The sequence below is a fragment of the Tachypleus tridentatus genome, chromosome 8, assembly GCF_004210375.1.
Source record: "Tachypleus tridentatus isolate NWPU-2018 chromosome 8, ASM421037v1, whole genome shotgun sequence".
In the NCBI taxonomy this organism is placed as follows: domain Eukaryota; kingdom Metazoa; phylum Arthropoda; class Merostomata; order Xiphosura; family Limulidae; genus Tachypleus; species Tachypleus tridentatus.
Window position 1 is genome coordinate 49,967,392 of NC_134832.1, and position 11,815 is coordinate 49,979,206.

The following is an 11,815-nucleotide window of genomic DNA, read 5'->3' on the forward strand; positions in this document are numbered from 1 at the left end:
GTAACTGAAAGTAGGCTTGAAGTGAAAAAAACAAAACAAAACCTATTTAAACAGCATAATATTGTGTTAAGATGGCGTGCTTGCAGTCAGTCTCAAACGAATGTTTTTCTAGGTTTCTTTGACTCTCTAGCTTCCTCACAACGTCTTTCGTCGGATAATTAGGCTAAAACAAATTCCAGTAGGACATAAATAGGATTCCCCTTCACTTGGAGTTTTCACATGTTTCATGTCGGTGTGGAGAGTTAAAAGCAGTGATTCGCGACGTGTGGATATCTTTATCAATGAAAAGGTACTCGACTTGTAACTCGAGGGTCGGGGGTTCGAATCCCCGGCACACCAAACATGCTCTCCCTTTCAGCCGTGGGGGCGTTATAATGTTACAGTTAATCTCACTATTCGTTGGTAAAAGAGTAGCCCAAGAGATGACGATGGGTGGTGATGACTAGCTGCCTTTCCTCTAGTCTTACACTGCTAAATTAGGGACGGCTAGCGCAGATAGCCCTCGTATAGCTTTGTGCGAAATTCAAACCAAACCAAACCAATGAACGAAAAGTTAAGCGCGACGCTTGAGTGAATATTATGATTTGCTAACGACACGAACAAATTACAACTAGTAATCTATAACGCTGACTTAAAATTAAGACTGCTTTGTGTCTATATATATAATAATAAAAACTCTTAGTAAGATAAGATATCTGATGGATTTGTTTGCTTACTTTCTGAATTTCGTACAAAGCTACACGAGCGCCATCTGCGCTAGCCGTCCCTAATTTAGCAGTGTGAGACTAGAGAAAATGTAGCTAGCCATCAACATCCACCACCAATTTAGGGTTACTCTTTCATCAACGAATGGTGGGATTGACTGTCAAATTATAACGCCCCCACGGCTGAAAGAGCGAGCATGTTTGGTGTGATGGAGATTCGAACCCTTGACCCTCAAATTACGAGTCGAGTGTTCTAACCACTCGGCCATTCTGGGCCTGTCTAATGGAATACGATTTATGTCTATCGAACATGTTATAACTAAGTGTCTAGTTTGAAATCGAGTAAACAGTAAATTGAGTGAAAACTGGGCCGGAAAAGAACTCAGTGACTCTGATTAATATCTGGAATCGGTTATGACAGCGAAGTGACGGCTTAAATTGGCTAAATCTGTTAAAATTTTTACTGAAAGTTCAACTTTGTGTGGTGACGTGGTATCTTCTCTTAATGAGTTCAAATAACAATAATAACGCTAGCACTGTCCGAAGAATTTGGAAACATGTTGAGCTGAACATAGGGAGTTGGATAGATACGTACTCATGCACACATAAAATCAATGAAGAAAAACTGTTGTCAGTTTTACTCGTTTAGAGAACCTCAGTTTTAAAACCGTTTGCCCGAATATTTACTTTGGTATTCAGAGTAAAAAATCACAAGTGAATTCATGAGATACAATGAAGTGAAACTTGCTCAGAGTAGTAGCACAGCCTTCTTAGACAGCTCTGAGAAGTAGTACAGCCTTCTTATACTAAGTAACTAATAGCAGTAATCCATAGACAGTCAGAGAAGTAGCACAGCCTTCTTAGACAACTCAGAGAAGTAATACAGCCTTCTTATACTAAGTAACAAATAGCAGTAATCCATAGACAGTCAGAGAAGTAGCACAGCCTTCTTAGACAGTCAGAGAAGTAATACAGCCTTCTTATACTAAGTAACAAATAGCAGTAATCTATAGACAGTCAGAGAAGTAGCACAGCCTTCTTAGACAGTCAGAAAAGTAATACAGCCTTCTTATACTAAGTAACAAATAGCAGTAACCCATAGACAGCTCAGAGAAATAATACAGCCTTCTTATACTAAGTAACAAATAGCAGTAATCTATAGACAGCTCAGAGAAGTAATACAGCCTTCTTAGACAGCTCAGAGAAGTAATACAACCTTCTTATACTAAGTGACAAATAGCAGTAAACTATAGACAGCTCAGAGAAGTAATACAGCCTTCTTATACGAAGTAACAAATAGCAGTAACCCATAGACAGCTCAGAGAAGTAATACAGCCTGTAATAAAGGCCAACTTGTAAACGAATTGTCTGTATGTATATATTAATAATTCCCTTATAAAAAGACAATCAAAATGTTTGCTCTTTGACTCAGTTACTGAACCTTATGATTAAAGAAGGCAAACAAAAAAGATTTAACCCTCAAACTTGATTATGGAAAATAGTCGAAAAATCTTTATCGCTTTAATCTACCTAAGAAATTGATCGAAACGTGTACAGTTGATTTTGTTTGTTTGTTTTGAATTTCGCACAAAGCTACACGGCTATCTGCACTAGCCGTCCCTAATTTAGCAGTGTGAGACTAAAGGGAAGGCAGCTAGTCATCACCACCCACCGCGAACTCTTGGGCTACTCTTTTACCAACGAATAATGGGATTGACCGTAACTTTATAACGCCCCCACGGCTGAAATGGCGAACATGTTTGGTGCGATCGGGATTCGAACCTGCGACCCTCGGATAACGAGTCGAACGCCTTAACCCACGTGGCCATGCCGGACATTACAGTTGATAAAACTGAAATAATTCTCCAATCCAAGTAAACAAAGACACTAAAGTCGATTAGACAACTTTATTCGCTGAAGAAAACCTATAGCCAAATTTGGCTTCTAGTAAGTAGCCATGTCTTTAGCTTACCATTCAGCAGAAGATTTCACAGTTAAAATCACAATTCTTATTACCAGTTAAACCTGCACTACTGAAGGTTAAAAGACCAGATATGTCTTTAAAATATAACATTGGACACAAATGTATTGTAATTAATTCACTAAGTCAGTTTTTAGTTGGTAAATACGCGACATCTCATCAGCAAAGCGAGCTAGGCCTATTACATGTTTTTAGTATTATTGTGAATATGAATCCTTATCGTGTACTACAACAACTTCGTTAAAGTATTAATGTTACAAACCCAATTGGTTAAGATGTAGGTCAACGTATACCGAAACCCGGAGAAGAACCGACGAAAACAGCATATTTCTTCACCACCAACAGAGGGTCTGTTTTAAATTCGTAAGCCATTACGAAGCAACTTCAAGTGTTAAATGTTTTTCAAAGACCGTGACCTCAATGCTAATGAGTCTCTGCGAGCCCCAGAAAGACGCAACAAAACTTCTAGCATGTGAAAAGAGATAAAAGTTATCGCTATTGATTTCTCGTGTTCACCAAGGTCTACAGAATCGGATGGTCATTAGTAAATGCCAGTGATAAGGTAAACTGCTGACGACGAGGGTTACAGTAGATGACAGATGATTTGTGATGTAGGTCTCGTGTTATCTCGAACTGCTTTAAGCTACTGTTTACAAACACGGTGACCATGACGGGAGACCTCTGTTTATAAATGAGAATTTTATAATGAAGTGACGCACTGGTATTGGTAGTTTATCTGGTAAAGCGACATCTGGACAGGGGGAGGAAGGTTACGTTCAATATTATTGAGGTTTTTCATATTTCAGGAAGAAGGAACATAGCAATAGAATTACGCGAAATATCAGTTATTATTATTCCACATAAAATTATCTCTTTGGGTGTTCGAAGTAACTTGTAGCATGGCCATCTGAAGGTCGCGGGAGTCGAATCCCAGTCGTACCAAACACGCTCGCTCTTTCAGCCGTGGGGGCATTATAATGTTTCGGTCAATCCTACTACGTATTCGTTAGTAAAAGAGTAGTCCAAGAGTTGGCTGTGGGTGGTGTTGACTAGCTGTTTTCCCTCTAGTCGTACACTGCTAAATTAGGGACGGTTAGCGCAGATAGCCCTCGTGTAACTTTGCGCGAAATTCCAAACAAAACCAAAAACAAAATCGTACACAACGCCCTCTGTGTCCTTAACATCTAAAAATATATTTTGGTAATTTTTAAGGATATTATTTTCATTTAAATAAATATTTATACGAACAGTAAATTTAAACAAATCTCTTTCCAGATTTAGGAAAATTATTTTGACTAGATGAAAGTATTCGGGAGTAAGATTTAACTACGTCACTGGTGTCCGGAAAAGATAAAAGAGCTGATCCAGAATTATATATATGTAAAAACGGCTCGTTTGGGTTGAGAAAAATTTTATGTAGAGGAGCGAACAGCGTTTCGACCTTCTTCGGCTATCGTCAGCTATTGAAGAGAGCTTTTGGTCTGAAATAACGAACCACTGGAAGCATATAATGATCCTAAAATTAACTATTAGCGAGATATAAAGGATAATATAAGATAAGAAACAGCAATGGATAGAAGGTTATTTAACCTTATCTACGTATTTTTATTTTCACTTGACTGTTTTCCGTGATTTCTAATATTTCTTGATCTAACGTGCATCAAAATACGTAAAATTTACTACTTTAATTACAAAACTTTTCGAAGGGGGGAGTGTACCCTGATCTTTTCTAGTTTCTTCTTGCTTTCGGCAGACACACTTGTAATAAGTTTAACAGTTTGTTTGTTTCTGAATTTTGCGCACAGCTACAGGAGAGCTGTCTGCGCTAGCCGTCCCTAATTTAGCAGTGTAAGAATGGAACTCTTCGGCTATTCTTTTACCAACGAATAGTGGTATTTACAGTCAAATTATAACGCCTCATGGCGGAAAGGACGAGCATGTTTGGTGTGACTGGAATTTGAACCCGCGACCTTCAGATTACCAGTCGAGCGCCTTAACTACCTGGCCATGCTGGGTCAAGTTTAACGAGTCTCATCTTTGAACCTTCTCTCAAGCTATGAGTTAATGCAATATATGATTGAACATTAATTAAACGAATTTATTAATGTACCTAAGCCTACTTTCTTCACACAAAAGACTGTAATTTATGAATGTATCTAAGCCTACTTTGCTTCACACAAAAGACTGTAATTTATTAATGTATCTAAGCCTACTTTGCTTCACACAAAAGACTGTAATTTATTAATGTACCTAAGCCTACTTTGCTTCACACAAAAGACTGTAATTTATGAATGTATCTAAGCCTACTTTGCTTCACACAAAAGACTGTAATTTTGTATCAAAACCTTTCTGCTTTTCTATACATTCAAATAAATGTGTAAATTGGTATCAAATTATGTTATTTTCCCAACATGTATCTAACCTTTTAGCTAACTCTACTGTCAGAGAGAGTAGAAAGCTAGTTTTTAAGGTTCCTGCCGATAAGGAAATAGTTGTTGAAACTTCGAGGTGTTTCCAGACAAAGAGGAATAGTCATTGGGATAAGTAAGTAGCTTGGAATATAACCGATAGGAACGTGATTTATCACCTTTGATCAGGTTTTTAAAGGCTAATAACTTCCACCCTCATAATAACTAACGGGTGTAGTTCTGACGACAGAAACATATTTACTGTTTAGTTGTTTTTATCCATTTCATGTAACACTGCCAACAGTGTCGAACCAACGTAATGTGTTCGTACCATTACCAACAGCATAAGGCCCGGCATAGCCAGGTGGGTTAAGGCGTTCGACTCGTAATCTGAGGATCGTGGGTTCGACTCCCCGTCGCACCAAACATGTTTGCCCTTTCCGTCATTAGGGCGTTATAATGTGACGGTCAATCCCACTATTCGTTGGTAAAAGAGTAGCCTAATAGTTGGCGGTGGGTGGTGATGACTAGTTGTCTTTCCTCTTGTCTTACACTGATAAATCAACAAAGTATATTAGATGTCTTTATAACAATGACGAGATTATGAAAGATTGATGGTTTTAATAATGGCGTCAAACAAATTCTTTCATCTAGTCGCAACAATACACTTAGGACTTTCCCAAATGTGGAAAGTGATTTATTTACATTTAATGTTCGTATAAATATTTATATAAATAAAAGTCATCATCATCATCATTTACCACTCAATTCCGTCAAGGAACAAAGGGCCGCAATCACTTGCGGTTTCATGAACAGGTATGTAAGTGAGTAGGATGTTAGCCCACTGCACCGAGCCGTCCCTAATTTAGTAGTGTAAGACTAGAGGGAAGGCAGCTAGTCATCACCACCCACCGCCAACTCTTGGGCTACTCTTGTACCAACGAAAAGTGGGATTGATCGTCACATTATAACGCCCCCACGGCTGGGAGGGCGAGCATGTTTGGCGCGACTCGGGCGCGAACCCGCGACCCTCAGATTACGAAGCGCACGCCTTAACGAGCTAGGCCATGCCAGGCCCATAAATAAAAGTAATATTTTCAAATTTTTCTTTTCGTATTTCAGAATATTTGGTTTCGTAATGTCGTTAGTGTTATAAATCCACGAAGTTAATTTTGTTGGTGTGATACTAATAGTAAAGTTATAAAAACATTATGTTGGTTTGACACTGTCATCAGATTTACAAAGTCGCGTAAGATAAATTAAGTTGATTAGACACCTAAATGAGACTATGTTTTTGGTTCAACTGTGGTGGAAGTGAATGTTATAAAATCCACTAAATGAAACTATGTTTTTGGTTCAACTCTGGTGACAGTCAATGTTATAAAGTCCCCTAAATGAGACTATGTTTTTGGTTCAACTATGGTGGCAGTGAATGTTATAAAGCTCTCTAAATAAGACTATGTTTTTGGTTCAACTCTGGTGGAAGTGAATGTTATGAAGTCCTCTAAATGAGACTATGTTTTTGGTTCAACTGTGGCGGAAGTGAATGTTATAAAGTCCCTTAAATGAGACTACGTTTTTGGTTCAACTATGGTGGCAGTGAATGTTATAAAGTTATCTAAATCAGACTATGTTTATGGTTCAGCTCTGGTGGAAGTGAATGTTATAAAGTTCCATAAATAAGACTATGTTTTTGGTTCAACTGTGATGGCAGTGAATATTAGGGAGACTATGTTGTTGGTTCAAATCTGTTGGCAGTGAATGTTAGGGAGACTATGTTGTTGGTTCAAATCTGTTGGCAGTGAATGTTATGGAGACTATGTTGTTGGTTCAAATCTGTTGGCAGTGTACAAAACGACAAACAAAAATAAAAGCGGAGAAAAATTTGCTTAATGTCTTGAAAATATGAAATGTCGAAGATGCTTAAAGCGTAACAAACATGAAAAAATAATAATTATAAATAAATCACTATTGATGTTCTACAAATACTCACCAGATGTCGAGATTATCTTAATCCAACTTATCAAGAAAACAAATTAACAACGCACTCAGCAGTTTGTTTGTTCTTTCAAACCGACAGCGATTAAAAATGGCGGCATTGGTTATCGTTCAGTTAAATTACATGATCTCTTAAATACCATTCAGCCTAATCTTAGTGGATTAGTAAGAATGAACGACAGTCTGATCGGCTTCAAGATAGAGAAGATATTCGTGTTCTGGTTTTCTTAACGTAATTCATTCTGCTTTCCTAAAAACCTGGTGTGTTTGATTTGTCTAATTCTTCTGGACGTAGTCCTGTAGTTTGGACATGTAATTTTGGTCTGAACTCACAAATACTGTAACTTTCAGTACCTGATATAGGCTTAAAACATAATTGTCTGTGGTACGTCTATGGAGTTGCAACGTTAAAATCAGGGGTTCGATTCCCTTCGGTGGACTCAACAGATAGCCCAGTGTGGCTTTGCTACATGACAACACACACACACACACTCTTCCTACTCTTGAGAAAATGTCTAAAACGTTCGTGGTAACTTTAAAACTGTTACGTTAGTTGTTCCTCCTGATGACCGGACTAAACTACCGCATAACCCAGTGGTTACCAGGAGGGATTAGTTTCTCTATCTATCAAAAGAGGGCACTACCTATGTTCCTGCTCACTGATAAAACCCATGAATCAGAAAAGAAGGCCGGAAAGTGTTAAATATTAGGGTTTAGTTGGAGTTTCCTGCATTTTGAAAATACTTTAAATTAACGATTTCCACGGTGGACGACGTGTTCACGAAATAACAGTTGTTGTTACAAAAAATGGCTTATATAAACGATGTTCTGACCACGGTGTGAATAAAACACTATATACGATCCATCACTATACAAAGCCCAGAATTATATATTCGACTTGTCCTCGGTCAAAGTTACTGATGAGGGGTGGAATTCCCCCTAGTATAACCGAGAGACAATCAATTAACTGAATGATAGATTAGCTTCACATCCATTCTTTACTTCTGTTATAACCCAGAGCGCCTGATGAGCTCTGTTATTGAAAGAAACGCTTCATCGGCAGTTTATACCATTTTAAATTGTTCTTCTTGCAAAAACCCTAAGGAACTGAACAAAGAATATAATATTTGAAAACACACTAAGTCTAATGTTTGTTTGTTTGTTTTGAATTTCGCGCAGAGCTACACGAGGGCTATCTGTGCTAGCCGTCCCTAATTTAGCAGTGTAAGACCAGAGGGAAGGCAGCTAGTCATCACCACCCACCGCCAACTCTTGGACTACTCTCTTACCAACGAATAGTGGGATTGACCGTCACTTTATAGCGCCCCACTGCTGAAAGAACGAACATCTTTGGTGTCACGGGGAATTCGAACCCGCGACCCTCGGATTACGAGTCGAATGCTTTAACAACCTGGCCATTTGCTCGCTATCCTGAATTCTAATGTTTAAAATCCGGAACCTTAATCCCAAGGTGTCTCTTTATCCTGTAAACTGGAAATATTAAAAGAACACAGCTCGTTCCTTCGGCACAATACTATTAGCAAATACAAACAATTTTATTACGAATTTATGGAGCAGAATACAAGCACCTGTATTCACTATAGAATGTAAATAACAATATTAACAATATTTTCTGATAATACTAATACACAGATTATTGTGGAGAGTACTTACCTCCTATATCTGTTTCTTGAGTTTCAAATGTTGCCAGATTTCTGTCTTCTCCTGTGTGTCACAGTGACGGAAATACAGAATGTTTTACACTTTGTTAAGTCCCAGTGAGAGGCACGGTAGCTCCGAGCGCTAAGCCTTACTTTCAGTCTAACAAGCCAAGGAAGTGTATACAGGTCGAGGTACTTCAACCAAGCAATTTTCTGCCTTAAGTCCCACCCCTGGTGTTTACCCAAGGTCAGCGAAACTAATCACATATGCAAGATGAGTCAGCTGAAGTGCCGTACCCCCTTTCCCTTCTCCCACCCCTCAACATCTCTCCCCTGTTTGTTCTTACTTACCTAGTCATCTCATGGACAAAGAATTAAGTTTACAAAGTAAACAACAATTATAGATGTGATAAACACTGATAGGTGTTGTTTGTGCGGAGTACCACGAAGACTGGCAGGTATTGTTTGTGTGAAATAGATAAATACTGACAAGTTTGTTTGTTTGAAATACGATAAATACTGACATGTTTGTTTGTGTGAAACACCATAAATACTGACAGATTTGTTTGTTTGAAATACGATAAATACTGACAGATTTGTTTGTGTGAAATACGATAAATACTGACAGGTTTGTTTGTATGAAATACGATAAATACTGACAGATTTGTTTGTGTGAAATACGATAAATACTGACAGGTTTGTTTGTGTGAAATACGATAAATACTGACAGATTTGTTTGTTTGAAATACGATAAATACTGACAGATTTGTTTGTGTGAAATACGATAAATACTGACAGGTTTGTTTGTATGAAATACGATAAATACTGACAGGTTTGTTTGTATGAAATACGATAAATACTGACAGATTTGTTTGTTTGAAATACGATAAATACTGACAGATTTGTTTGTTTGAAATACGACAAATACTGACAGGTTTGTTTGTATGAAATACGATAAATACTGACAGGTTTGTTTGTATGAAATACGATAAATACTGACAGATTTGTTTGTTTGAAATACGATAAATACTGACAGATTTGTTTGTTTGAAATACGACAAATACTGACAGATTTGTTTGTTTGAAATACGACAAATACTGACAGGTTTGTTTGTATGAAATACGATAAATACTGACAGGTTTGTTTGTGTGAAATACGATAAATACTGACATGTTTGTTTGTGTGAAACACGATAAATACTGACAGATCTGTTTGTTTGAAATACGATAAATACTGACAGATTTGTTTGTTTGAAATACGACAAATACTGACAGGTTTGTTTGTATGAAATACGACAAATACTGACAGGTTTGTTTGTATGAAATACGATAAATACTGACAGGTTTGTTTGTATGAAATACGATAAATACTGACAGGTTTCTTTGTGTGAAATACAATAAATACTGACAGATTTGTTTGTTTGAAATACGATAAATACTGACAGGTTTGTTTGTGTGAAACAAGATAAATACTGACAGGTTTGTTTGTGTGAAATACGATAAATACTGACAGGTTTGTTTGTATGAAATACGATAAATACTGACAGGTTTGTTTGTGTGAAATACGATAAATACTGACAGGTTTGTTTGTGTGAAATACGATAAATACTGACAGGTTTGTTTGTATGAAATACAATAACGCCCGACATAAGTATTAGATGATAGATAGAGAGAAATAGAACAGAAATTGACAGATACGTTTATCAGAAATAAAATAAAAACTAACAGATATGTCAATGAAGAACAAAGGAAAATTATCTGTCTTTTTCAGATATTCACACAGTACCACATGAAGGATGTCTAGAGTATCTGTCCTTAACTTGAACAAGTAGTAATCACTGCTAATCACGAGTACCCGTCACTAGTTCTTTGACTATTCTATAGAAATGAACGTCACTCTTATGAGGCACCCACAAAGCAAAACTATATACATCCCATGGATCCATACTCCGGCACGCTCGATCAGAGAGGTAAAATAAAAATCGACACATGAATTAATAAGAAAGACAAGTTAACTTTTCAAAAACATAATAAAAATAAACTCCGCAGACATGCCGCTGTGTCACAGGGGGACAACAATTCATTAAACGCTTAGAGTTTATTTTCTCAGAAAACCTGGAATACGTCGAGAGTTATTTTATTTTATTTTGGGAATTTGCTCGAACATCATTATCTTCTCTATCTTTTATCAACTTCGAGGGTTATAAACACTAGCCGCCCCTAATCTAGCGGAAAAAGACTAGAGGAAAGGCATCTGTTCATCGTCCCTCACAGTAGACAGTACTATCATATTTATATAGGTAAGTAGTTACAGGGACATACAGTAGACAGTATTATTATATTTATATAGATAAGTAGTTACACAGACATACAACAGACAGTACTATTATATTTATATAGATAAGTAGTTACACAGACATACAACAGAAAGTACTATTATATTTATATAGATAAGTAGTTACATGGACATACAACAGACAGTACTATTATATTTATATAGATATGTAGTTACATGAACATACCACAGACAGTACTATTATATTTATATAGATAAGTAGTTACACAGACATACAACAGACAGTACTATTATATTTATATAGATAAGTAGTTACATGAACATACAACAGACAGTATTATTATATTTATATAGATAAGTAGTCAAATGGATATATAACAGACAGTATTATTATATTTATATAGATAAGTAGTTACATGAACATACAACAGACAGTACTATTATATTTATATAGATAAGTAGTTACATGAACATACAACAGACAGTATTATTATATTTATATAGATAAGTAGTCAAATGGATATATAACAGACAGTATTATTATATTTATATAGATAAGTAGTTACACAGACATACAACAGACAGTACTATTATATTTATATAGATAAGTAGTTACATGAACATACAACAGACAGTATTATTATATTTATATAGATAAGTAGTCAAATGGATATATAACAGACAGTATTATTATATTTATATAGATAAGTAGTTACAGGGACATACAGTAGACAGTATTATTATATTTATATAGATAAGTAGTTACAT

At 36.5% G+C, this 11,815-nt stretch overlaps 1 protein-coding gene across 3 annotated transcripts in view; it reads right to left on the bottom strand.

Annotated features, from left to right (window-relative positions):
* LOC143222375 (protein TANC2-like) overlaps positions 1-8,928 on the bottom strand; it is a 134,853-nt gene extending 125,925 nt beyond the window's left edge. For all 3 annotated transcript variants that reach the window (XM_076448829.1, XM_076448827.1, XM_076448828.1), the window contains exon 1: positions 8,766-8,928. The gene's annotated coding sequence lies outside the window, so the exon portion shown is untranslated. The remainder of the gene's footprint in view (positions 1-8,765) is intronic.
* Between the last annotated feature and the right edge of the window lie 2,887 nt (positions 8,929-11,815).